Raw genomic sequence first — 21,730 nt, 5'->3', positions numbered from 1 at the left:
TCGCTTGATTTTGCATTGAATTTTGGTCAAGATGAAGGGGAAAATCTTGTGCAAAAAATTGGATGGATTGGAGAAGTAGAACAAAATCTTTTATATCTTGATTAGTACGAGAGGGTAATACCAATGAGAGCTTATCTCAGTGGCATCGGAGCACGCCTTGGACTTCAGAATTTTGAATGGATTAAAATATTAAAAAAGTGTTTGAATAATTTTATATTTTAAATAAAATTTTATTTTTTATCGTGTTTAAATAAAATTTTATTTTTGAATTTGAATTCAAATAAATTTTTATTTTCAATAAAAATTTAATTTGTATTCAAACAAATTTTTATTACAAACAAAAAATTAATTTATAATAAAAATTTATTTAAGTACAAATTAAAATTTATTTAATTTATTTTGATATAAATTAAAATTTAAAAATTTATTTTAATACAAATTAAAAATAAAAAAATTATTTGAGTATCATAAAAATATAAAATTTATCCAAATAAAATGATAAAATGATAAAATTTTAAAATTTTTTTATTATTTTATTTTGACCCTTTTGAATTCCAACATTATTCGTGACCCAAAATAATGGGTGCCAGTAACTCGACCAAAGTGCTAATAACCTCTTCTTCAATCACTTGGTCAAGAAGCTGTTAATATATGTTATTTAATTACGTTGGAGGCCCATGCTCATAGCAAACGCAGACACAACGGCCCATTAAAGATAATTTGGATTTGTTTCGTCCATTTCAGCCCAAAGGGCAAAGCAGAGAATTGACCAAGTGTTTGTTTGAAGGCCAGCCTCATTCTCTGAATCTCTATCCAATTCATCTTTCAAGTTTCAAGTAAAGCCCTCAATTCTCTCACAGTTTTTTCTTCAATTATTCAGTTTCTTCTACAACAATTCCTTATCCATTCCCATTTTCACCAATTTCCAGGGTCATCCATAAAACCCAGAGTTGAAAATGGTGGCTATGGCAATGGTCACAGATTGTGGGAGTAGTAGATGGAGTGTGGTGTCTTTAAAGTAAACTCTGCCGCCACTCACTTCCACAGCTTGTTCCATTAAGTTACCATGTCGTCTTCATCCTCCGACCAAATCCCCTCAGCTTGTTCGCTCTTTCACTGTTCTCTCTACTGTTAACCCTCTCCATTCCCTCGGCTTCTCTGGTAATACTATTACTTCTCTCCTGCCCCTTTCATTTTCATACCCTTTTCTTATAATCACTTCAATTTTCTTTCTGAATATTAGAGATAACAAATTGTAGCCCCCACCTTTTATTTTTGTGTGGTGAATGAAATACATTTTTTTTGTACTTTTATAAAGAACAATTATGCTAGAATTAATGTTAAATTTTTGTTCATTTGGCATCAATTACTGTGCTTAAGTTGTTATACTTGTGTAATGTTATCATTCAAGTTGTTGTCAGCTGACTCTCTATCATGATAAGTTAGAAACTAAGTGCCAAGAATATGCTGAACTGTTTTATTACTGTCTTAATCCTTTAAAAGCTATATGGTTTGAGAGGAAGACTGGTTTATTTATTTATTTTTATTTCATTTCTTGATGCAGAACAGAGACAAGCTGAACAAGGACTGGTTTTTTTTGTTATTTCTAGTAAGGTGTTTTATGGGTTGTGCTTGTGATGCCCAAACACAGAAGCTGAGTTGTGTTTGTGTAAGGGTTGGTTTAAACAAAAAATGAAAAAAAAAACAAAAGTTTAATTAATTGATAAGTTTAAGCAAAGTATGGATCGTCTAAATAGTGACCTTTAAGTAGCTCAAATCCCATCAATTTAGCATTCAACCAAGAAATCAAGGCATACCTCCTTGAAAGTGTATCTGCCACAATGTTGAGATTTTCCTTCTTGTACTTTATGACATAGGGAACCTATTTGGTAAGTCTTCTATTCAGCTTATTCTAATTCAAGTGCTTCAAGGATTCATGATCAATATTAATCACAAACTCCTTTAGCAATAAGTAGTGCTGCCATGTCTCCAAAGCACGAATTAAAACATAAAACTCCTTATCATAGATAGAAAAATTTAAGCTAGCCCCACTAAGCTTCTCACTAAAGTAAGCAATTGGGCTCTTTTCTTACATTAACATAGCTCCAATTCCCACCCCCAAGGCGTCACATTCAATCTCAAAGGTCTTCGAAAACTCAAAAAGGGTTAATATCGGAGCAAACCATAGTTTCTCCTTGATAAGCTCAAAGTTCCCTTGTGCTTCTTCACCCCATTAGAGTACAACTCCCTTCTTTATTAACTCAGTCAATGGAGCTAAGATGGTGCTGAAATTCTTCACAAATCTCCTATAGAATGAAGTGAAACCATGAAAACTTCTTACTTCCAAAACATTGGTTAGAAATGGCCATTCTTAAATTGCTTTCACCTTTTCTTTATTAACTTCAATCCCATGCTGGAACATCACCTAACCAAGAAAGATAACTAAGTCTTGACAAAAGTGGCACTTTTTCAAGTTTCTAAACATTCTCTCTTGTCATAAGACTTCAAATACTTCTTTAAGATACTGCACATGCTCTTCTAAGTTTCTGCTATACATCAAAATGTCATTAAAATGCATCACAACAAACTTACCAATGAATTTACGCAAGACATATTTCATTAGTGTCATGAATGTGCTTGGTGCATTTGATAAACCGAATGGCATCACCATTCACTCATACAATCAATGCTTGATCTTGAAAGCTCTCTTCCATTCATCTCCCTCCTTCGTGTGAATTTGATGATACCTGCTCTTCAAATCCACCTTGGAAAACAACCTTGACCCATGTAGCTCGTCAAGTATGTCATTAAGCCTTGGAAGTGGATAACAGTACTTGATAGTGATCTTGTTGATTGCACGGCTATCAACACACATCTGTATAGTCTTATCCTTCTTAGGAACCAACAAAGCAGGTACGAAATAAGGACTTATGGGCTCCCACAATGCCCCTATCTAACATCTCATTCACTTACCTTTGTAGTTCTTTGGCTTCCTTGGGATTGCATCTATAAGCAAGTCTATTTGGCAAAGCAGCCCTTGGAATAACATCAATTTGATGCTCAATCCCCTTAATTGGTGGTAATCCCATTGCAACTCATCTAGAAAGACCTCTGCAAACTCCCCTAATAACTTCTTAACTTGTGGTGGTAGTGGATAATCCTCCCTTTGAGTCACTTCTTTGACAAGCAACATTAACACCAAATCAGAATTTGACAAGGCCCTCTGCACTTCTTTCTTTTTTACAAGCAAGCTTTCGTTCTTTCCCTTTTCCATCAATAATTGGTCCTTTTGCACTTGTGTGAGCTGAGTGGTGCTAATTAAGGGTGTAAATGATACATTAGTATTCGTAAGTTACTCGGGTTCGATTCGAATAAAATTCAAATTTAATTCGATTATTATCGAGTCGAGCTCGAGCTCGACTCATCGATTGAGCCGAGTTCGAATATTCTTATACCCGGTTTAAGTAGCTCACGAGTTTAATCGAGTTTTTATATTTAAATATATTTTTATTATTTTAATTAATAAAATATCTCAAATTCGAATTCGAACACAAATAATCAAACTTTTGTCGAGTATACAAATCAAACTTATTTTTATATATTAATCGAACGAGCTCGAGTAGCTCGATTTCGATCACGAATCGAGCTCAAGCTAGAAAAATGAAACTCGATTGAGTTCGAACCGAATATTGAGCCACGAGTTAGGAGTCGAACTCAAACTTCTCACTGTATCGATTCGACTCGACTCGATTACATCCTTAGTACTAACACAATTTATTTCCCATCCTTTGTGCAAGAATAGGTATTTTTGAAAACATCATGTATAGTACACCTATCAAACTACCATGGTCGCCCTAGCAAAAGATGTCCCACGCTCATTGCTACAACATCACATGGCACTTCATCTTTGTAGGTCTTCTCAATCAAAAACAGCATCATCACTTGCTTGATAACTTTGATCTCCCCTGACTCATTCAACCAATGCAGTTTGTATGAATAAGAATGCTTGATTGTGGCTAAATTTAGGTTCTCCACCAAAGTAGTGGATGCCATATTTGTACAACTCACCCCATCAATAATCACACCACAAAATTTTTTATTGACAGTGGACCTAGTGTGAATGATGTTTTTCCACTGCTCATCACTAACCTTAGCTTGTAAATTCAAGGCTCACCTAATGACAAGTATTCACCTTCATTTGGATGTTCTATGGCATCCTCTTCTAACCCATCTTTTTCTTCTTCTTCAAAATTTGCCTCATCCTTACTTTCAATAGTATTTGTGCTTTTCAAACAATCATAACCCTCTTGTTTGGACATTTAACTACTATATGCCCCAAACTGAGATACTCGAAAAACTTGGTATCTCAAGCTCTCCTTGGAGGTGTAGGCTCAACCACCTTGTCTTTCCCTTTCATTACTTCAACCGGTGGCTTGCTCGAACTTTCTTTCTTTTGCTTCCTTAGAGTCGCCTTAGAAATAGCCCATGGAGGTATAGACGTAGATCCATTCCCCTTGCTCCCAATCGGCTTTGAAACACTAGATCTACCTTGTCCCCTTTTAAGTTGCCATTCAACTTTTACGACAAGCTTAATCACATTTTCCAAAAATACATAAGGCTACAACTCCACAGTATGCACAATCTCCCTATTCAGCTCTCCTAAGAATCTTGCGATGGTCTGCTCTTGAGGCTCATGCAACTAGCACCTCATCAACATCATCTCAAATTCCTCGACATAATCTTCCGCGCGCATAACCTTTTGTCAAAGACTTTGAAGCTTGATGTAGAGTTCTTGGGGGTAATATTTTGGAGCAAACCATTTCTGCATTAATCTCTTCATCTTACGTCAACTTTGAACTTTATCCTCTCCATCAGGCTTCCTTTACGTCTTGATGTTCTCCCACTATAGATTAGCATAATTTGTAAACTCAAGGGTAGCAAGTATACACTTTTTCAATTCAGAATAATCATGGCACTCGAACACTTTTCTACCCTTTGCATCGACTTCAAGTACTCCTTAGCTAAACTAGTACCCTTAAAAGTTGTGATTGTTTTCCTGAGGTTGCTTCCTCCTCTGGCCATGGTATTCATCCATGCCGCAATCTATACCGACTCATCATCATCTTTGTCGTGATCATGGGTAGCCTCTTTTTGTACTTGAGGCCCTCGTTGTCTTGCGGGTTGTTGCACTTCCAATCTTTCACAACCTTGAGTCAAACGGGCAAATTGTTCCATCATTTCTTCTTGCCTTCGCTGGATTTCTAGAACTTGTCTTGCCTTCTCTGGAATCCTAGTACTTGTGCTTGCTCCAGAGACATCCCCTTCGATACTCCTCTTTTGGCCATATCTCCAATCAACATCAAATCTATAAATATTCGACTCACAAACCACAAAAACTTACGCTCTGATACTAATATGATGCACCTCAAATTCAGAAGCTGAGTTGTGGCTAGTATAATGATTGGTTTAAACAAGAAAAGAAAAAATAAAGAACATAAACCGAAGCTTAATTAACTGTTAATTTGGTACACCACAATCAATCAAACAATGGGTTGATTGGATACACTCTTAGAAGAGAAAGAAGGAATAATGATAAGAATTTGGGTAATTTGCCACAAAACAAGGGTGATTTTTTTTTATAAGAATTGAAGAAGAATGCAATGCAATTCTAGTTATTATTCTCAATAATGATTTGTGGCTATTACATTACTAAGACATTTATAACTCTAGAATCTAAGATATATTCTTGATTAATGAAAGAAAAATCTAGGAAAGAAAAAAATCTAAGATACTTAATAAATAAGATCTTTTACCAGATCTGGTGAAAGATAAAAATCTCTAAAACTAAAATAGGAAAGATAACGTACTAAATCTAAAATAGAAAAGATTACAAGTAATTAACCTAATAATCTTCCAAGATTAGTCACAAATCTTCATATTTTCATTCTTCCAGCCGCAAATCTTCAAATCATCTATCTCTTACATGCAACAGCCCATATGTGAGCCTTATTAAGCCATAAGTGAGGCCCATGACAGCATGACCCAATATGTGAAGCTCAAATTCAAGCAATAAACCCAAATAGCATGAAACAGCCCAAATGTGCACAAACACCTTCACAAGTAATGAAGGTGACCATCCTAGGCTCGCCGCCATACAATAACTGTATATGAGTTGAAATCTATCCAAGTAAAAGATTAAGAGCCGAATGCTTTTTAGCTCTAGAACGAGTTATAAGACCAATAATTGGTGTAATTGAGTGTTGGTTCATGTCTTCATCATTATGAGCTAAATCAGCCTCCACTATATCACCATAATGGATCCCATAAGCTTGGTATTTTGCATTTATATCAAGGATTTGGTTTTTGCTTGTAATTACCTTTATTGATTTAGTTTCCGGTAGTTTTAGGAGTAGGAAATATGGAGCTTTCTCTTAATTAATTTACTATGAATTACTGAAATTTGGATTATTGAGACTTTTAAGTGTTATCTTTTGATAATTGAAAATTTGGTATTAGGAATTGATTACTGAGAATTGAGATTGGAGAATTTCTATTGAAAATTTTACATTATTTCTTGAGTGTTTTATTTGAGATCAGTTGTCTTAATCATTTCTATACTCTAGTAACTCTGCTTTTTTTTTTTTTTTGTATAATTTTTTCTTTCAAGTTATGCAAAACAGATACTTTTATAATCTTTAACTCTAATTATTATATTACTAATCTCACTAACTGGCAGACCTCACCAGCTTTGAGCACAATTTCACCATAATTGATAATGGTGGTCGATTCTATGCCAAGGCATGGCAGACGAGTACCTAAACTCAACAGGCCTCCTGACCAGCTTCGTGCACTCCTTCGAGGGCTCACGATGCAGCTCCTAGAACATGGTCGGATCAAAACCACCAGGGCTGGGGCAAGCACTATGAGGAATTATGTTGACAAAAATGATCACCTTAGCTAAGGGTGGTTCTCTTCACAAAAGTAGGCAGGCTCTTGGCATCATTTATGAGAAACAAATTGTGCATGCTCTATTTGCTGAGTTGCAAGATAGGTACGGTGATAGAAATGGTGGATATACACGAATTATTAGAACACTGCCTAGGGAAGGGGACAACGCACCAATGGCCTACGTTGAACTTGTATAGGTACTTTCCATTGTTAAGGCGTATTGCATGATTGTATGCACAGTTGCCTGTTTGATATAAATTAGTGCAGCTGAACAAGCTTTCTCTTATTTGTTCAAGTGTTTACCTTCAATTATGTTTGTACTTTGATGCTAGATGATGTTCTAGCTAAATTTCATACCGGTTTAATATTTATTGAATGAATCCTATTCCAAGTAGAGGCACATAGGTAAATTGCAATGAATGGAGTGCCTTGTCCTTTCTAATTGCTACAACTATACTATAATTTACCTTCCTCCATATCTTTAATGGTATCCTTATCATATTTCACATGTCAGGTTGAAAAGGACCAAATAATCCAAATTCACTTAACTTATTTCTGCCCCCATATGCACTACTGCATATACCTATTTTCAAATGTTCATTTTTTTATCACTCATCCATCCCACCATACCCAAGTGCTTGTAGCTTTAGCAACTTTTTTGGCTTTTTCACATTCTGCAATGTACTTTATGCCTCTTTTTGAAGTTGAATTCATCCTTTAATCTCATCAATAATGTTTAGAACTATTGCCATTAGGTTCTGAACCTGCATGGTTTATCACTCAATAAGATGTAGAAGCTAAGAGGTAGGATGTGTTCATTACTAAGAAACGGGCAATTTGATGGATAAAAGTTTGGGGACATGCTGCTTTTGTGCATTATAGGTGCTTGTGTGCTATCTGAAGAGGAATTGCACCCTTTCCCACGCCAATCTTGTCGCAGTTATGGAGTTTATTGTCTAAAAATAAATTTCGTTGGGAAAAGAATAATGTAAAGGTGGATAGCGAATTGGCAGCGTTTGGTTCTGAGCAGCAGCATTCAGAGTTTGTCAGTTAAGCACAGGTTTTCAGCTGGATTGGTTTTTAGCTGATTTCTACGTACGTTTTTGCTAGTTGGATTTGTTACTTTAGGCATGTATGTATATTGGTCTGCCTGGAATTTCCTTGAGAGGGGTAATTGTGAATCGTAATTGGAGGCGGACTGGATCGCCTAGGTCTGTGTTACGACATGACATGACATACATTACGTAGCAACTGCCGGAATATCGTTTTTATTTTTTTTAATTTTAGTTGAGAAGAGGTTATTCCATAAGGTCTTAAATGAAAATTTACGTTGGATTTAGAGATTGTTTATAAAAAAAATTCATAAAAAATTATTGAAAGTAAGAAACAAATTTAAATTTTATAAATAAAATATTTTATTTTTACTAACAAAAAATTTTCAATCTTTACCTATTCAATAAATTTGTATTAAAAAAATCATGTGTAAAATAAAATCGTTAATTTTTTTCAAACCACGTATACACTGGAAAAAGAGTATTTTTTATTAAACATTTCATCATATTTTATTGATTGATAATCTGAAGGTGAAGTTCATTAATTTGGAGACACTATCAATATATGTCACTAGTCAATATAATTTTACTACAAATTTCTGCACCCATGATGTCGTATAATTTTTTTAAATCATAAGAAATACATGACAACGAGATTAATTATTAGAGGATTTAAACTTAAATTTTAATGGAATTAACCAAATCGTTTTAATTCAATTAGTTGATTGGCTACAGAATAAATATCACTCCCTTTTCTAAATTCATGATACCAAATTTACATACCAAACCATTTATTATCATTCTTATAGTTTTTACATAAAAACCATATAATATAGCAATATTACATAAGTGGACCGAGATACCCAAAAGAAAGATTATTACACAAACCAAGAGTAGCAAAATAGCAATACAGAAAATTAGCATTTAAGATGAAAAGCTATGCATTATGTATTAGGATAACCATCTCTCCATCAACTGCAATTTTGTTGGCCCAGACTTCTTAATTTTAAGCTCCTGAATTACCTGGATAGGAAAGAAGATAAACAGAATTAAAAATCACATTGAAATTGAATCAAGGATTGTAGTAAAAAAAAAAAAAAAAACCTAAGTCAACTTTGCATTTTAGGCAGTTTACAAGCGGATTTATAAGCATACCTTTGAATTAAATGTGTTAAAACTAAAAATAATATAAGCATACCTTTGAATTAAATGTGTTAAAACTAAAAATAATCTTTCGAATTGATTTCTTTATTTACAATTAAATCTATATTTTGGATATGTATATAGACTCAGTTGTAGAATTTTTAAATTCCGTCACCAAAAACAAACTCTTGTTTCCAAGTTAGATTCACATATTATGAAGAAATAATTTTTGATCATATTCTCTCTTTCCATTTTATTAAAAAAGAAAATACTTGTGCGTGTGTGCACGCGCTTTTTTGTGAGTATAAATCCTACAAAAAAATTTATAAGGTGATATTATAGAGTACATATTAAGCAGGACTTGGCTTACACCTCTAAATTTAGCATAGAATTAATATTTCAACCCCTTTTTATAAAGATTCTCAATTATTGAATCAAACTAAATAATGATGGAAATTAAATACGAAAACAAATGTAACATGAAACTTACGATTGGACCGAGAGAGAAGAAAAACATTAATAACGGTAGATTTTATGCCTCCATCCATGATCTTCTCGCCTGATTAAGTCCACGGCTCTGATTGTTGGTTGATACTGAATTTCTGATGATCCACATATTTTGTCTATAAGCCCACGCGAAACGTCCTGCAAAAAAACTTGTTTTAGATCAGGTAGACTTTCCCAACCATGCGGCAATGTCATCATCTCTTGGCATCTAACGATTTCTAGCTCTTGAAGACAAGGCATCACTCCTTCGTTCATCGCAATTTCTTTCAATCGGGGACATTCAACAATATGTAACCGCTTAAGCTTTTGGAAACCTTCAAGGAAGTTTAATCTCTCTCCTTCATAAGCTTTTAATAGTAAAATTTCTGCCAGATTAGGCAATGCTTGGATGTGAGGAAGAAAATCATCCCTCAGTCCAGACCAATGTAAGTACAAACATGTAAGGCTATGGAGCGAATGAAACCAGTGCGGCACCTTCTCTAATTTCCCAGCTAGAAAAAGTTTCTCAAGGTAAGGAGGGGCTGATTCAAGCGCGTCCATCTTTAATTGCTCATCCTCGTTACATGACTTCACCAATAAGTAGTGAAGACGTCTCATTTTTGAGATGGCGAAGCACAAAATTTTCTCATCAGCTTCCTTCACATTTGCAATGCTAAACCTTCTCAGTTGGGTCATGCTGCTCAGTTGTTTGATAAAGCTTACCCTTGCTTCTACAAAGCTCAAAACTTGTAAGCTCTTTAACCTGCAAATGTTGGATGGTACACTTGCGCCCAAGGCATAGTGGAATTCGAAACCGGTGACGTTGTAACGATAAACAATTAGATGCCGAAGATTTTTCAACTTCACAATTCCTGGCGGAAGCTCTTTAATTTGGGTCCTCTTTAAAAGTAGAGACTGTAAGTTGTAAAGTTCTCCAATGGATTTCGGAAGCTCCTTCACTTGAGTGCTTGTCAAGTTAAGATATCTCAAATTGAATAACTTCACCAATTCACCTGGGAGTTCATTGACTGGGGCATCTTCTAAATCCAACACTCGTAACAATTTAAAACCAAAGGGTAACCTATTGAAGGAAGATTGAGAGACCACATCAATAGCAAAAACAAACAATGAACGAAGCCTGGATAGACCAGCCTTGCCTGATGCTTTCATCTCTTTCTCCCTTGCTTCAATTGACAAACGACGGATTCCATCGCCTTCTACTTCTTCTTTCCCATCAGATTTGGCAACAAACTTTTCCTCTTTCGATATTGACAGTGCAAGCTCTCGCAAAATGTCGTGCATCTTACATGTTTTGGGCCTCCCTGATCCATTCCTCGTTACAACTTGAAGCAAGCCTCGGTAAACCAACTCCTCCAGGTATCCATCTGCTACCACTTCTGGGTCTTCTTCCTGCTGTTCAACAAAGCCTTCAGCCATCCAAAGTCTAATGAGCCTTTTTCGCTTAATCTCATAATCTTCGGGGAATATGCAACAATACAAGAAACAGTGCTTAAGTCTGTAAGGCAAATCATGGTAGCTAAGCAATGAGATATACTTGAGTCTTTTCAGTTTATCGTTTTCGCTTAGCTCCCAATTTAAGTTTTCATAAATTCCACTCCATTCCCTTGTAGACTTCTTGGAAGCCATCAAACCACCCAAAGCCACAATAGCTAATGGCAAGCCTTCACATTTTGCAACCAGTTTTCTTGCCAAAGATTCAAGATATGGTGGGCATCGGCCAAGCCCGCTGGGGAAAGCTTTCTTGCAAAAAAGGGTCCAACCCTTGGCATCTGTTAGGGGTTTAAGTGGAAGGCGGTGTCTTAAAACCCCAAATTCAAACGAAGCTACGTCCTCCTGTCGTGTGGTAAGCAAGATTCGGCTTCCATTCATACTAGTAGGAAGTGCGTTGCTGAAACGCTCCCATACAGCGGTGCACCAAACATCATCCAACACAATTAGATATCTCTTTGTCTCCAAGGACTTCCTCAGTTCCTCCACCAAATCTATATAGGTCATGGCGCTCAGGTTTTCGATCCGTGGACCATTTTCTCTATTTTCCTTCTTCTTCACCTCTTTGATCAAGGAATTGAATAGCTCTTCGATCGTATACTGTTGTGAGACAGTGATCCAGGCACAGCATTTGAAATGTTGCTCGACAATTGGTTTTTTGAAGGTGTTCGCAGCAAGAGTTGTTTTCCCTAAACCGCCCATCCCGACAACTGCAATGACAGTCCTTTGAAGCTCTTTATCCATCAACCATCCCAACAACTTACGTTGTGCCTTTTCGATTCCAACAAGTTCATCATCTTTAAGAAAAAGAGAAGATTCACTCAGATTTTTCACCCAGTTAGTATCATAATTGGCAGCCACTGTTTTTCCTTCTCTTTTCTCGTTACATTTTCCTGATTCTAACCGAGAAACTTGGAATCGTTGGCTTCTCTCTGTGATTCTCTTAATCCTTTTGTCGATGTCTTGTAACTTGACAGCTACTCGATGCCTGACCAGCAGATTCTTGGGAAAATGAATAAGCTTTAACAAAAAACTTGAGCATTTACCCCTCCATTGTTTTTGCTTGTTGAAGTGGTACATAAATTCATCGACGACATCTTCAATTTCGTAGGCAATGTCTCGGACGCTGGCCACCCACTCATTCTCTGTTTTATTGTTGGCTGCTACTCCTTTTTTCTCTTCAGCATCTTCAAGGAAAGATTTCATGGTTTTGAGATCAAGCTTGACATTGTCGATTGCAGCTCTAACCTCCGTCAACAGTGACACTTCATTTTCTAAGATGGATATTGCCTTGCCCGTTACTAGATCGACCGAGCTAGACAAATCCATTGCTATATCATTCAAGGAAAAGTTCCAAGGAGGCTATACCATTTACAAAATAAGCAGCAGGAAGCAGGAAAACAAAGAAAAAGCTAGACTTAAAGGAAAATGGAAGGACAAAAGAAGGAAAGATATTGTTGTAAGAGCTGGTGCTCATTACAATATGCACCCCCTATTTATACAAAAGTTTGACCCCTTATTACACACTGGTTGAGTTAATAATAAACCCTAGGTAACAGTAAACCTTGGTTGAATTTGTCAGCAAATTGCCTCTCATCCATTCCTTTTAAGAAGGAATCTTATCTTGAAGGAATCTTCTTCTGGGATGTCATTGCATTGATTTTGATGGTTACTTTTATTGGACATATCCAAGTTTACGACCTCTTCATCATTTTAATTAAAAATAGTTGAAGAGGTTAGTTTCTGATTCGTTCTATTACTGTTAATTTCATTTAATATTGAAATAGCAACAACGTGAGTAATCAATAACTTTCATTTTAAATAGTTTTTTCAAAAATTCAACCGGTTGGGGTTCGGAGGGTTCCTGATTATGTCTATTATAGTGTCTTATCATAAAAATTCTTTTATCATCTGATGTTGTAGTAATATTAAGGATTCTTGGGTAAAGAACTGAGGTCTACGGGATTTCATTTAATAGTTTTTTTGGCTTTCTCAATTATTGCAATTCTAACTTGAAAATTATACAAACTTAGTCAGTTAAATTATTCAAAAGCAAATTTTAAATTTACTTTATTTTCATTTGTTGGTAATGTTAGAAATTTTTAAAATAAAATATGACAAATAATCTCACATTGAAAATAAAAATAATAAAAAAGTTATTTAGATTAAGATACTTAAAAATTCATTATAGTTGGATTTAAGTGACTAATAGACCATGGGCTTAGTTTCTCAAGCTTGATTAGTCTTGCATTAATTAAATAATTAGTATATATTAATATTTAATTAATGACACTTGGCACTTGACAAGTGTAGTGTAGTAAATAAAATATTATTTTATTTAAAATTTATAAATAAAATTTTATTTAAAGCAGATAAATTTGTTCAAAATGAAACAGTTTCAATTATTCAAAACTAGACAGCTTCTGTCTATTTAAAATAGACAGTTATGTTTGTAGGAGAAAAAGACACTTATCTATTTTTATAAAACTACTATGGTTTTCTGAAAAAAATAGAAAAATAATTCTTGAAACTTTCCCTCTTTCTTCAAACTTTAAATTTTTTTTATAAAAATTTTGCTACAGAAAACCTTTATAGAAGTTTAGTGATATTACGATACATCGGTGAATGTTCGATGGACTAATTTCGTCAATACAAAATGCAGTCAGTCATTGGACTTATTTCTATTCTCAAAGTTTATTGCTTACAACCCTTTTGCACACTTATTAAGTGAATAATATGGTAGGGGCAAATAAAAAATTAAGGAAAGTGGCACAGTTATACGTCTTGGAGCCTTTCTTCAAAATTTTCAATATATTAAAAGTAGTAATTCCAAATTTTCAGTATTTGTACTAATAATCTTAAGGTTTTATACAATTCAACAACGGCTATAAAAGCAAATTCAGGGAATGTGCTTCTAGTTTTGTCAAATTGGATCGTTTTGACAGTGGCAATTTTCAAAGAGGGCAGAAGAAGATACATTTCTTACTTTCAACCTTGAAGGTTGTATATGTTCTAACTACTCCCAGGCCAATAGAAAATGAAATAGAAGAATCTATTACTATAACAAAGGAAAGGCAAAAATGGGATAATGCAAACTATATGTTTAAAGACCATATTTTAAACGATCTGTCTGATAGCTTGTTTGATACGTACCAAAACGAGACTACTATAAAGGAGTTATGGGATAAATTGAAAATCAGGTATATGACCGAGGATGCAACAAGTAAGAAATTTCTCATTATTTATTTAAATAATTATCATATGGTTGATGGACGTATTGTGGTTGAACAATTGCATGAAATTGAAAAAATGCTTAATTAATTTAAACAATATAATATGAGTATAGATGAAACAATTATTGTGTCTTTTGTAATAGACAAACTTTCTCCATTGTGGAAGGACTTTAAAAAAAGTCTGAAACATAAAAAATAAAAGAAAATCACTTTTAAGGCTTTGGCTAATCATCTTTGAATTGAAGAGGAATACAAAAAGTAAGAATAGAATTTTGATTTTGGTGATGCCAAAGTTCATGTTTTGGAAGAAAGACAGACCACAAAGCCTAATTAAAAAAGATTAAGTTTAAGTAGATTACTAATGGACCTAAATTAAAACAGAATAAAAAAAGACAAAAAGGCTCATGTTACCATTGTGGTAAGCTAAGACATTTCAAGAAAGAATGTCGGTTGCTACAGAAGAAAAATGATTCCTCAAAAGGTGATACTTCTAAACTATTTGTTGCCATGATTTCCAAGATCAACATGCTTCAAAGTGATGGGTGGGTTGATTATGGGGCAACAAAACATGTGTGTAAGGACAAAAGCATGTTCATAACATTCAAACCAAGTGAATATGGCAGTGTTCTCTACATGAGAAATTCTTTTATAGCAACAATCAAAGGCAAATAGACTGTTGACTTTGAATTCACTTATGAAAAAACTCTAACTTTGAATGATGTTTATTATGTATTAGAAGTTAAGAAAAGCTTAATGCCTGGAAGTCTGTTGAACAAGTTTGGTTTTAAGCTTGTATTTGAGGTAGATAAATTCATTTTGTCTAAAAGAGAAATTTTTATTAGGAAAGGGTATATGTATGAGAGAATGTTCAAACTCAATATTGTTAATAAGAATAAGAATGTTGTTTCTGCTTATATAGTTGAATCTTCATATTTATGTCATTACAGATTAGGTCATTTAAATTATAGAAAATTGCATGATATGAGTAAGCTTCTATCAATTCCTGAATTTAAACATGACATTAATAAATGTAATACATACATGTTGACTAAGATTACCAAAACTTCTTTTCCTAAGGTTAAAAGAAATACAAAGTTACTTGAGTTAATTCACAGTGATGTTTGTGATATGCATAGCCTTTTACATTATCTGAAAAGAAATATTTTGTCACATTCATAGAAGATTGTACTAGATATTATTATATTTATCTGTTATGTTCCAAAAATAAAGTACTTGATATATAAATCTGAAGTTGAACTTCAGTGTGAATCTTTTATTAAGTGCTTGAGGTCGGATAAGGGTAAAGAATGTTATAGTCCAAGTTACTTTAAATCCACTCGAATAATCCACCAATTTATAGCTCCTTATATACCGCAATAGAATGGTGTAGCTGAAAGGAAGAATAGGGTCTTAATAGAAATGGTAAATGTAATGTTATCATATTCTAGTATTAGACAAGGATTTCGAGGTGAAGCTTTCTTAATAGCTTGTCATATACTAAATAGAACTCCTAACAAAGAAACAAAAATAACCCTATATGAATAATGGAAGAAAAGAAAACCAAATATTTATTATTTAAGGATTTGGGGATGTAGAGCTGTAGTTAAAATTTCAGAACCCAAAAGGAAAATGTTGGGTGAAAAAGGAATAGAAAGCATATTTATAGGATATATAAAAAATAGTAAAGCATATTAGTTCATGGTTATTGAACCAAATGATTCAATTTTACTTAATACTATTATTGAATCAAGAGATGCAATTTTTTATGAAAATAGATTTAAATATATTTCAAGACAACTATAACCATTACAAGCAATTCATCCTATAAATGGAAAAGAAATTCCAAATATGTTAGAACAAACTGAAATTAACAATGAATTTTGTCAAGAAATAAGGACAAGCAAAAGGGTTAGAAAGGCAAAAGATTTTGGATTAGATTTCTTTATGTTTCTTATGGAAGGCATTGGTGAAAGCATAAACAATAAAATTTCTTATTATTTTAATGCGGAGTTTGATCTTGTTAGATATGAAAAAGCAATCAAGTCTCAAGATTCTGCTTTTTGGAGAGAAATAATAAATGATGAAATGGACTCAATAATGGGAAATAACACTTGGATTTTGGTTGACCTTCTATCAGGTTCTAATCCAATAGATTGTAAATGGATTTTTAAAAAGAAAATGAAGGTGGATAGTACCATAGATAAATTTAAACCAAGGTTGGTAGCCAAGAGCTTTACACAAAAACAAGGAATAGATTAATTTAAAGTAAGGGACATATATGTCCATTCATAATGAAACAGTTTCAATTATTCAAAAATAGACAGTTTTTATCTATTTAAAATACTCTAGATTTCTTTTATAAAAGTTTTACTACAAAAAACCCTTATAGAAGTTAGTGATCTTGCAATACGTCGGTGAATGCTCGATGGACTGATTTCGATAGTGCAAAATGTAGTCAATCACTAGGCTTTATTATATCCTTGAAGTTTATTGCTTGCAATCCTTTTGCTCACCTACTAAGTAAATAATATATTTGAGGCAAATAAAACCTTAAGGAAAGTGGCACTATTACACTCCTTGGAGACTTGACTTAAATTTTCAAATTTATCAAAAGCAATAATTTCATATTTCAGTATCTGTACTAATAGGTAATAAATCTAGTTCATAAAGCACCTTTTTTACTTCTCAGATTAGGTATGGCTAAATCTTTCTCTTTGAAAGAGTCTTATTAAACTTGTTAAAGTAAAATGTACATAAGAAAAATATTCAACGTTTTTTACAAAGTAAAAAAAATTTTAAATACCTTATCAAATGAAAGGTTAAATTTTTAAAAGTTATAATACCTACAACCACATTTCGATACTAAGTATATCGTAAATATCATGATCTAATCTAAATTTAATTTTAGGAAATGCTTTTGAAATGCCATTAGTTTTTAAATAAATTGAAAAAAATATTCGTGAAACTTTTCATGAAGTAGATGATCTACTTCATAATGAATTGAATAGTAAATTTTTTATAGAAAACTTCTTTTGTCAAGACCTTATTAACATTTTCATATATTTTTTTCTTTTTAAAATAGAATAGGAAAGTGCTTATTCCTCTTCAAGAAAATTACAAATGTCTAAGAGATTGTTTATCTCTTTGAACGAGTATTCTTTTCCATCAAGTTAAAAAATTTATGGTTCTTTCCAGTCATTTAAAGTCAAATTATTTAAAATAAGTTTTTGAAATCTTTAAAATCTGTTGACCTGGTTGGTCAATCTTTCAGCAATCTTTGTTAAATTTCTTTAAAATGTAGCTATGTTTCCTTGAAGTTGGGGTTTTCAAACTTCATTGATGAGGTTATATAACTCATTTAAGTAATCCTACATTATAAAAATCTTTAATTGCTTCATGATTAATTTGTTATGGTTTCAACAAGTTCTCGGTTCTTTGAATAATTTCAGAATAAGACATAAGAGTCTATTGATTTTGATCTTAAGAAAATTGAGAAATTTGAGAAATTTGTGAGAACTAATACGGTTCCATTACTTATTGTAGAGGGATCCGTGGCATTTATGGATATGGTTGCCAATGGAAAAACTATACTGGGTTAGGACACGATATCAATGGTTAAAATGGTGACTAAAATCTTAATCCATGGTTAGGATAAAAAAGTTGAGTAGAAGAACCTTGTGTGGGTTGCTTCCTTTTTATTGTGATCCATCATTCACTTTGTTGTAAAGGTTGTTTACCTTTGTGCATGTGGTCTACTCAATAAATCAGCACGAACATTGTTAGTTCCTTTGATGTATTTGATAGAAAAATTATATTGACATAAAAAATTATACCATCTAATTTTCTAGGATTATTTTCTAATTTTTAATTTTTTTAAGAAATCTTTCACAACTGGACTATTCTAATAATAAATTTTTCATGTGCTAGATATATATGGAATCTAATTATTGCATTCTTTATGGTAAGCAACTCTTTTTCAAATATACTGTAATTTATTTTGTTATGTTTAAATTTTCTAGAGTTATAGGTACAAAGTAGTTCTTGATTTTGGACTTTGGATTTAAGTATATATTCCTAATGCTAATCTAAGGCATCAGTTTCAAGAATAAATAATTCACCCGATTTATTAAGATATATTGTAGGTATAAATTTAAGATATGATTTTATCTTTATGACAATAATAAATTACTTTTCTATCTATAAAAAAGTTTTATCTTTTTTTAATTTATCTTGTAAAACCATTTCTTTTTTCGATAGGTTTTTGATAAATTGTCTACCATAGTTTAATATGCCTAAGAAACTTTGAAATTGTTTTTTATCTTCTATTATTTCTAGAAATTCTTTGAGTATTACAATTATATGATCTTGTAAAGTAAGTCCATCTAAAGATAGGTTTAATCCTAAGAATTCTATCTTTGTTTTCTCTAGCTCTTTCTTTTCAAGGCTTAATATTATACCATGTTATAAAAATTCTTGAATTATTAAATTTAGATGTTTCCTATGTTGTTCTAGCTCATCAAAAATATATATATCATCTACGTAAACTACACAAAATATTTATATTTTCCAAAAATTGTATCCATCCATCTTTGAAAGATTTGTGGAGCATTGCAAAGTTCAAATGGCATGACTCTCCATTGATAATGACCTTTTGGGATGCTAAATGCTATTAATGGTTTTGATTCTAAAAATTAACATTATTTGCCAAAATCCTGATTTGTAATCAAATTTACTATAATATTTAGCATTTTTTGTTAAATAAATTACAACATCCTTTCTTGGAATAAAATATCCGTCAAATACTAGGTTTTCATTAAGCATTTTATAGTTGATTACCATTCTAGGCGTTCCTCATTTTTGTTCAACATGGTTTTTACCATAAATGTTGGACTAAAGTGTTGACTAGTAGTTAGTTCTATTAGTCCTTTTTTTTGTAAGAGTTCAGTAATTTGTATATCAAATTCATCTATATCTTTTTTAGTCTAGATCACAGGTTTGACTCTAATTACTTTATTAGGATCTAATATCTTTAGGTTACAGAATCTAAGGCTTCTAGACCATAGTTTTAATGGCTCTTCACTATAATTATCTTGTAATATCTTAAATAACCAATATGTCTCACTAATTGGTTTAATTTCCACCTGTTTAGCTTCTAGTCAAAAACTAGTGTTACATATGTGCTTATGATTTTTAAGCCAAAGAATTTCGAAGGGTTTTTTTTATCTATAGTAAATAATATACTATTGGGTCTTAAGCAAAAATGTAAATAACTATATATTAAATTATTTCCTAATAACATATCTCCTTGCATAAATGGAAAATATATAATTTTTGGAATTATAAATTTTTTATTCATAAAGTCAATGGGTATATTTTTTGCTTTGCGTTGGTATATTTTTTTGCTTTGTGTTCTATTTTAGTTTGTTTACCATTTATTCTTATTACTACTATTAGATGCTTAATTGGCTCTCATTTTTTTGTTAGTAAAACATTACTTCTACAAATACATATTGTAGCTCCAGTATTTATTAGAACATATAAAAAGTATGGTATATACTTTTTAAATTTAAATTCTACTTGAATATGGATAATGCTCTTTTGGCTGATTATTAGAAAATGTTATAACCTCATCATCTCTAATTTTGTTTTAAGTTATGATGGCTAAACTCTTTATATCTTCTCTTATAGTATTTTTAAAAAAGACAAAATTTAAAACTGAATATACAGAGTTATAAATAGAGTTTTTTTTTATTATTTCCCAAGTTATCACCTGGAAAAATAGGTATATTGACATTTTTTATTCCTATAGATTGAGGTTGCAAATAATGAATGTCTATTTGAGCAAAATGATTGTTAACTCTTGAGACTTTTAGTATCTTCATTTTCTCTGTTTGAGAAATAAGGTATTGAAGAGGATGGTGGTAATACTAGGTTTTTACTAGAACTTTTGTTTTTTGGGATTTTAAAGTGCAAGTTGTTTCTTGATGTAAAAAATTCTACTGGTTTGATCCTTCTATTAGAAGGTATAGGTTCTATGATTCCTTCTAATAGCCAACTAGTGGGTATTGACAAATCTTTAAGATTCATTAATATTCATTTGATTTCTAAATAAAAAGATCGATGTTCAAAAATTTCTATAACCGTAGATTTGATTTCTTTAATAGAGGTATAAGTTTGATTAGTGAATTCATTTATAAATGTCTAATTAATGGACAAATTGAGTCGTGTTTTGAAATCTTAACTTTTTTGTCATTATTCACTGTTGTAGGCAATCTTCTATTAGTGGGTCATTGATTAAAATAAAGTAATTTGGTTTTACTTTAAACAAGACTACTCCTGTTACTAAATTTGATTAAATTCCTCTAATTAGAGCTTTAATAGGGTCTTTAAATCTTTAATCAATTAGAACTTCTATGATTGGTGTACACATCGAATTTTGTTCGAGATATTTTTTAATATAATTGATCCGAAGCTTATTTGAGAGCAAAAGGCCAAGACCATTTACGAGAACCATTTGAGACCCGTAAAGACCTCATAAATTTGCCAATTCAAAACCTAAAGTCAACTCGAGTCAAACAAAGTCAAATTATGTAAAATTTGGTTAAAATGAATAGTCTGGGTTAATTCTGAAATTTTAAAACCTTATTGAAATCAAGGTGTTATTAAATTGAATTTGAGATTTTTTTCAAAACACTGAAATTTTCATTATGCCTTAGGAAAGGCCAAATTACCAAAATACCCTTATAAGGGTATTTTCGTAATTTAACCTTCATGAGCTTGGATTTTCGTAAAACCTTCCAGACCTTAATCCTATAATATTTTATGATTTTTGATGCATTTAAAATCATAGTAGTACCCCAGAAAGTGTGAAATTATCCAAATATCCTTATAGGGGTATTTTTGTAATTTGGCCTTTTCAAGCTCGGAATTTCGTGAAACTTTTCAGATCTCACTTTTGTAACATTTTATGATTTTTGGTAAGTTTGGAATCATAGTAGTATCCCGAGAAATGTGAAATTACCAATATACCCTTTGAGGGATATTTTCATAATTTGGCCTTTCTGAGCTCGAAATGTCATGAAGCTTTTGAAATCCTAGTTTTATAATATTTCATGATTTTTGATGCATTTAAAATTACAACAGTACCCTGAAAAGTATGAAATTACCAAAATACCCTTATAGGGGTATTTTCGTAATCTAGCCTTTCTGAGCTCGAAATTTCATAAAACTTTCTAGATCATAATCTTATAATATTTTATGATTTTTAGTTTTTTAAAATCCCAAAAATGACCACGGGAACCTTGATTTCTAAGAAAATAACCATAAATTCCAAAACTTGCATTAAGGGCAAAATGGTCT

At 32.3% G+C, this 21,730-nt stretch overlaps 3 pseudogenes across 2 annotated transcripts; 2 read left to right on the top strand and 1 right to left on the bottom strand.

Annotated features, from left to right (window-relative positions):
* Positions 1–692: 692 nt before the first annotated feature.
* Positions 693–7,429, top strand: LOC149518085 (large ribosomal subunit protein bL17c-like; annotated as a pseudogene). Its single transcript, XR_016343582.1, has 2 exons — positions 693–1,161; positions 6,737–7,429. The product of XR_016343582.1 is annotated as a large ribosomal subunit protein bL17c-like (transcript).
* A 1,258-nt stretch (positions 7,430–8,687) lies between these two features.
* LOC149518084 (disease resistance protein RPM1 pseudogene) lies at positions 8,688–12,609 on the bottom strand (annotated as a pseudogene). Its single transcript, XR_016343578.1, has 2 exons — positions 9,634–12,609; positions 8,688–9,023 (listed from the first exon to the last, which is right to left on the bottom strand). The product of XR_016343578.1 is annotated as a disease resistance protein RPM1 pseudogene (transcript).
* A 1,185-nt stretch (positions 12,610–13,794) lies between these two features.
* Positions 13,795–14,570, top strand: LOC149518083 (uncharacterized; annotated as a pseudogene).
* Positions 14,571–21,730: the final 7,160 nt, after the last annotated feature.

Source organism: Durio zibethinus, chromosome 7, assembly GCF_047325235.1.
Source record: "Durio zibethinus cultivar Kanyao isolate XHJ-2024 chromosome 7, ASM4732523v1, whole genome shotgun sequence".
In the NCBI taxonomy this organism is placed as follows: Eukaryota; Viridiplantae; Streptophyta; class Magnoliopsida; order Malvales; family Malvaceae; genus Durio; species Durio zibethinus.
This window is presented reverse-complemented; position numbering and strand designations above follow the sequence as displayed.